Here is a 6935-nt window from a genome sequence, read left to right as displayed (position 1 = left end):
TTCCCTGATGAGGAGTGATGTTGAGCATTTTTTCATGTGTTGGTTGGACATCTGGATGTCTTCCTTGGAAAATTGTCTACTCATGTCTTTTGCCCATTTCTTCACTGGATTATTTGTTTTTTGGATGTTGAGTTTGATAAGATCTTTATAGATTTTGAATAGTAACCCTTTATCTGATATGTGTTTGCAAATATCTCCTCTCTTTCCATCAGTTGCCTTTTAGTTTTGCTGATTGTTTCCTTCACTGTGCAGAAGATTTTATTTTGATGAGGTCTCAATAGTTTATTTTAATTCAACTTCCTTGGTTGTTGCCATTCCTGTAAGCTGATTGTTCTATTATTTTTCAACCACTTAATTTAAATTGACTTACTTTTTAAAATATAAATACCAGCCTGAATCTTATCCATGAAACCACAGATTTGAAGTGCTGGGTATATTTTCTCCAGTATATATTAGAATACATACATAATCATAGACCCATGCCTGTGTGAGTTAATACTGTCTAAAGTTGTATTGTGTACTATCAGTGACACATAGACCACGTGTTGGAAAATGCTACTGGATAGGGTGAAGTATCAATAAGGAGTAATTTTGGCATTCAGTAATGGAAAATTCCAAATAACTGGCTTAAACAAGATAGAAAATTATTTTTATCTAACATAAAAGAAATCTGGAGATAGACAATCCAAAGTCTGGTGTGACTGCTCCATGGTTATTAGATAACCAGTCTCCTATCCTAGCATATGTTTCCATTCTCAAAGTCACCTCATGGCCCAAGATGGCTGCTGCAGCATTACCCATCACATCTGTATTCTGGGAGGCAGCAGGAAGGGAAGGGAGAGCAAAAGGATATCCTGCCCCCTTAAGTCAGTGCTCTTTGAGGAACTTTTCTACAAGTTTCCTCAATGATTTCTTTTACATAATTTTGGCTGGAACTTTGTCAGCTGGCTATACCACAAGTTTTAAGAAGGCTATTTTGGGGTGCCTGGGTGGCTCGGTCGGTTAAGCGGGTTAAGCGTCCAGCTTCGGCTCAGGTCATGATCTCACAGTCCGTGAGTTCGAGCCCCGCGTTGGGCTCTGTGCTGACCGCTCAGAGCCTGGAGCCTGTTTCAGATTCTGTGTCTCCCTCTCTCTCTGCCCCTCCCCTGTTCATGCTCTGTCTCTCTCTGTCTCAAAAATAAATAAACGTTAAAAAAAAAAGAAAGCTATTTTGTTCCGCGCATGAGAATCAAGATCTAGGTACCTCTTGAGTCCTAAGCCACCCTACTTGGCCTCCAATGTTTGTCTGAACTTCTGTCCTGGTTCTAGCCTTGACTTTTAGCTATGCTCATCAGAACTAAGGCTCGGCCCTGAGCTCTAGATCAGGTAAGTAGTGGTGACATAACAGTATTGCTTTGTTTTCATCTGGCTCTTTCTTCTAAAATGGGATCCTGCTTCAGAAACTCAATTCATTGACTTACATGTACTTCCTTGACCTAAAATCGTGACTCTACCTGATACTGAGAATGAGTGCTATCCAGAAACCCCTTCCAACTTACCTACAGTCCAACCCCAGACTAGAGCTTTCAGACATTTCTGTCCAGATCACATTACAGTTGGCACTGCCCCCTTCCCTGCCCTTAGCATGGAGTGAATTCTATTCAGCTTGTTCTGGCTGGCCTTTCTGTTGTGGCATGGACAAATGAGAACAAAAAGTAGGGGGCCTCAGGACTGAAGAGGTACCTAAAATTTGATTCTCACCCATAAAGCAAAACTGCTCCCCTCTTGCCCTTGAGCTTGCTGAGTGGCCAAGGCCTTGCTGTTCAAATAGATCTAGACCACATCTGTCTCCCCTACATGGCCTCCAGGAGTTCTGAGTCTCTTCCTCTTCCACTGTTGCTCTAGGATATTGTCCTTCAAGGCCTTTTTGCCTCTTCTACTGGCTCATATTGTTCCATGTTGAAAAAGAAAATACAGAGAATTATCTGACTCTGTCTGCTTCCAGTTCAGTCTTCACTGGTTTCTATTCCTGTAAAATGGAGGATCTTCAATAGGTGTACTCACCTCTTAGAGTGAGCTTTTTCTATAATGTCTTGTGCAAAAATCCCTCAGCAACAATATGTAACACTGTTGTACAGTAAATAGATGTTGGTTAATGCTTAGCCTTTTATTTAATGAGTGACATTATAAGGGAAACAGCATAATTGCCAAGCTTATGTATTATTCTCCTATCATGTTCTCTTTTGCATCTCAATACCCAGCACTCCAAGAGCATCCAATAAATGTTTACTAAGAGAATAAATAAATGAATGAATGATAATATTTGTTCTCATTTGTCCAAGTCCTCAGGTCATGATGTCATGACTGCATATTACCATTCAACAGAAGGTATCTTCTAAAGTGGAGTTTTAAGATCTAGCACATGGGTCAGAAAACTTTCTATAAAGGGCCAGATAGTAAATAATTCAGACTCTGAGGGCCAGATGGTCCCTGTTGTAACTGCTCAAGCTGTTATTGAAGCCTGAAAGAGGCCAAAGACAGTATACAAACAAGTGAACATGGCTGTATTCCAACAAGACTTTTCACATTGTCACAAAACACTATTCTGTTATTCTCCTTTTGATTTATTTAACCACTTAAAAACGTATAACCTATCCTTAGTTCCCTGGCTGTATAAAAACAGGTGGCAGACCACATTTGGCCACAAGCCATAATTTGCCAACCCCAGATCTAGAATATAGTTGTCAGTCTTCAGTGTTCATAAGAACTACCAGGATCCTTTTTAAAATACAGATTTCCAAACTTTTCAGTCCTAGGAATCCATTGCAGTGGGAATGGGAAGAGGCACAGAAATCTGCCTTCTTAGAAAGCAAGTGATTTTGGTACAAGAAATGGATCATACTATAAGAAAACCAACCATTATAATTAAAGCAGGTAAAGCACCAAAACAAATGGACCCCCAAGTTTTAGTGGCTTAAATACAACAGAAGTTTGTTACATTGAGTTCTGGGTAGCTTTCAACTCAAGGGTGACTCTCCTCCACACACATAGTCGGGACCCAGGTTCTCATGAGTTCCGAGGTCACCTTGGAAGTTGACATCTGTAAGCACGCAGGAATGTAAGCATTAGGAGAAAAACATGGAAAGTTAATATGGTCCAGGCTTGGAAGAGATATATGTCATTACCACTACATTCCACCGGAGAGAAATTGGTGGCTGGTCTTACCCAGCTAGAAAGAGGGTAGGAGAGGTGGTCTAGCTGGGTTCTCGGGAAGAATGGAGGAACTAGCTAGTGATCTCACTGCCCTGAGCTAAAGGAAATGGCTAATTGCTGAAGGTCTGCCTATGCAAATGGAAGCCTGGCAAACTGTTGAAGGAGGCAACAGAAGACATAGGTTCTAGACTCAGCTCTACTATTCCCAAGTCATGGGAACTTGGGCCTCTGCTTCCTAAACTGAAAAATAAGAATAACCACTCCCACCTTCCCTCCCTCACTAAATTGTGACACTCACTGTAGACCCCATGCACATGTGAGGACTAAGGAGTTCCGCCCTGATTGTGGGGTCTGGCAAGGGAGTCTTCCTGAGAAAGCTGGGGATCAGGTGCTTCAGTCCTCGCTAGAGAGTGGTTCTCCAAGTGGGGTCCCCAGATTAGCAGCAGTAGCCTCACCGGGGAACTTGTTTGAAATGCCAATTCTCAGGCCTCACTCAAAACCAACTCAATAGAAACCCAGGGGGTGGGCCCTGAAATCTGTGTTTTGACAAGCCCACCCAGTGATCCTGATGCACACTCAGGTTTGAGAATCCCTATCCCTAACCCCCCAAGCTGATCCCTATAGGAAGATAAAGGAAGGAAGGCTCTCCCTCCTCCTCTAAGAGGCTGGGTCCCCTGGAGACTCCTTGCTCTGTGACAGTCATCATGCAGCCACAGCAATTAGCAACAGAGACACCCACTCACCATCCCCTTGGAGCCTTGAGCTGCATCAAACCTTTTGATTGCAGTGGCTGAAGAATAGCTCATTTGCCAAAGACCTAATTACATAATGAGGCCTTCATGCCTGTCGAGCTTCTTCCAAATTGTGCAGCCAGAGGCTGGCTCTGAGAGCAACTGGTTGGAGGCCTTATCTGAGTACTAAGACATGAGGTTAACACACTCTGTGGCCAAAAGTGCTGTTCGCAGAGGTGGCCTTTCTAGCTTCCCCTCCCACCCCAACTAAGCAGCGGGCTAAACCTAATTATTGTGGGGATCCGCCAGTGGACCTAGGAATGCAAGCTGTGGCCACATCATTGTGGATGTGCTGGTGCTTCTAGCTCTAGCGTCTGCCCGGCAGGGCTGCCTTTCCTCATCCTTGGCCTCAGCCTCCAGAGGTGGCACAGGGGTGGGAAAGACCTGAGCCATAGGTCTCAAACCTGGCCCAGCTGCTGAACAGCTGGGCAAACCTCCTTGAGCTTCTGAATTTTCCTGAGTCTTCTATGAAAAATGGAATGATGATCCATACATAGGACTGTCCTGGAAACTCACTAAAAATGAGTTTCTTAAAGTGCCTGGCCCAGCACCTCCTGTTATCAGGGCAATCTTTTCACTCCTGCCATGGTGAATGAGTGAATGATGTGGAATTTTCTCAACCTCTTCAGATGCTTTTTCCCTGTCTCAGATACTTCCCCACTCCTGGCTGATTCCTACTCCTCTGTCAAGTCTCAGCTTAGGAAACACTTTCTCCAGGCAGTCTTCCCTGATCACTACCTCCCCCCCCACCCAGGTCTCTGTTAATTTCCCCTTCTTTGGGATCCCATTGCCTCCTGATCTTTCCTGGCCCAGCACTGATTGTACTGTCCAATTCCCTCTACACTCTAAGCACACAGAAAACTCATCTGCCTCCTTCACAACTGTAGCCCCAGGTCTGGCAAACAGTGGGTATACAGTAAATGTTGAATGAATAAATGAATAGTAGTTGTGCAGTAAATGTCGAATGAATAAGTGAATCTTACCAGGGCTCAGGCGGTGATCGGGATAAACTCAATCCAATTCAGCCAATGTTTACGAAACTTCTACTATTTGTCAAGAGCTGTTATGGCAGCAGAGGAAACCAAGATAGAACACAATCCCTACATTCAAATAATTTATAATATCAAAAGCTATGAGTATAAGGAGTGTAAAGCACATCCTAGGAGGAAGAAGCCTGGTCCTTTAATTTTTTTTTTAACGTTTATTTGTTTTTGAGACAGAGAGAGACAGAGCATGAACAGGGGAGGGTCAGAGAGAGGGAGACACAGAATCCGAAACAGGCAGAAGCCTGGTCCTTTAAATGACCCATCCCCCAACGCTTTTCCCACGGCCAATAGCAAATCCTGCCCCAGAATCTCTTGGGACAGGCTGCATTGGAGCCCTAGGCACCAGCCTATGCTATGTCCTGCTCACAGGAGCTTTGACTCCAGACTGTTCCTCCAGTTCTGCTTCTCAACTTTGTGTGCATGGGCTTTAGTGCTTTTATTTTATCTGCCACCAGCTGAAATTCTGGATATACCTACACTCACCCCAACTCACATGGACACATATACAACGTCCTTCTTGCTCCCAGCCAAGGTGAATAAGATGGAGACCCTTCTCTCGGTCTGCTATGGGCAACACATGCACACCAGTGCTCATGTCCCAAGTGTCTGCTCTGCTGAATGCTGAGCTAGGTGCATGTGTGTGGGGAAGAGCAGGGAGAGGGGACAGTGGTGCATAAAAAGACATGGCCTCTTCCCCCCAAATAATTATGCCAGGAGGTTGACAGGCTGGCAAACACAGAGTGTGTAATCAAGGGAGCTGGCATGTGGGGAGAGTGAGAGGCTTGAGGAGAGATCAGAGGGATGGGGAGGGGGTCACCAGGCTCACCATGGAAAGCTGAAGAGGAGAATGTTCCCTGCAGAGAAACAGCCTGGCCTGGCCCTCAAGCGGGAAAGGATCCAGAGCACTTGGAAGGGGCAGCAGAGAACATGGGGGACGACACTGGGTATGGGGATGGAGGGGCAGAGGGGTGTGACAGACCCTAGTGAGGGTTTGGGCCTTTATTCCAAGAGCAATGGGAAGTCATGGAAGATTTTAAGCAGGAGGTGACTTGGTCAGGTGTGCACACTGGCTGCAGTGGCCACAAGACCAGTTGGAGGCTCTTGCCGTGGTCCAGGGGAGAGATGGGTGGTGGCCACTAGAGAATTGCTGTGGGGATGGAGAGATGGGGATGAATGAATTTTAAGATACCCATGGACCATCACTGGGAGAGTGTTAACAGACCCATAGTACACAGGATAACTACCACTTGATGGCGACCCTGTACGTGGCCAGAGTGTCCCAAAAAGCAAGTAATTACCAGATGAATTAAATTTACCTCATCACTCTATTCCAAGGCCCAAAGTGTTAGGAAATTAAAAAGTGGATCAAAGGCCTATGGAAGTCCTAAGGAGGGGGGTGAGGGGGTGAGTCCTGGCTTGAGAATAAAAAAAAGGAAGAAGTGACATCAGGTTGGGCCTCCAAGGACAGATGAGAAGGGGGTGGAGGTCGGAAGGCAGGAGGTCCTACAGTGGTGGTGGGTGTGCTCAGGCCATGATTATGGAAGAGTGAATGGTGTGGAGACTTAAGTGCCTTCACGGAAGGCTAACTAACAGTGAGCAGATCCAGAGTGGAAAGTGTCTTAAATGGCAAAATAAGAAGGTTGTCATAGATGTTATTTCATAGATTTAGGGAACCATTCAGTCAAAATACAATTATTGAACCTGTGTTTTGTGCCAGGATCATGCTGGGCTCTGGGAATGCATTATCAGGATTTTTAAGGAGCTTAGAAGCCAGTGGGAGGCAGACGTGTAAGTGGGGGCAGATGTGTAAATGCTGTTAACCAGAGGAAGTGTGAGGCTTGACCTGGTCCTTAAGAATAAGGACAAGTTTACCAACAGACCCCAGGGAAGAGAAGGTAAAGGACCA

Source organism: Panthera leo, chromosome E1 (assembly GCF_018350215.1).
Source record: "Panthera leo isolate Ple1 chromosome E1, P.leo_Ple1_pat1.1, whole genome shotgun sequence".
Classification (NCBI taxonomy): domain Eukaryota; kingdom Metazoa; phylum Chordata; class Mammalia; order Carnivora; family Felidae; genus Panthera; species Panthera leo.
Note: the sequence above shows the minus strand (reverse complement) of the source record.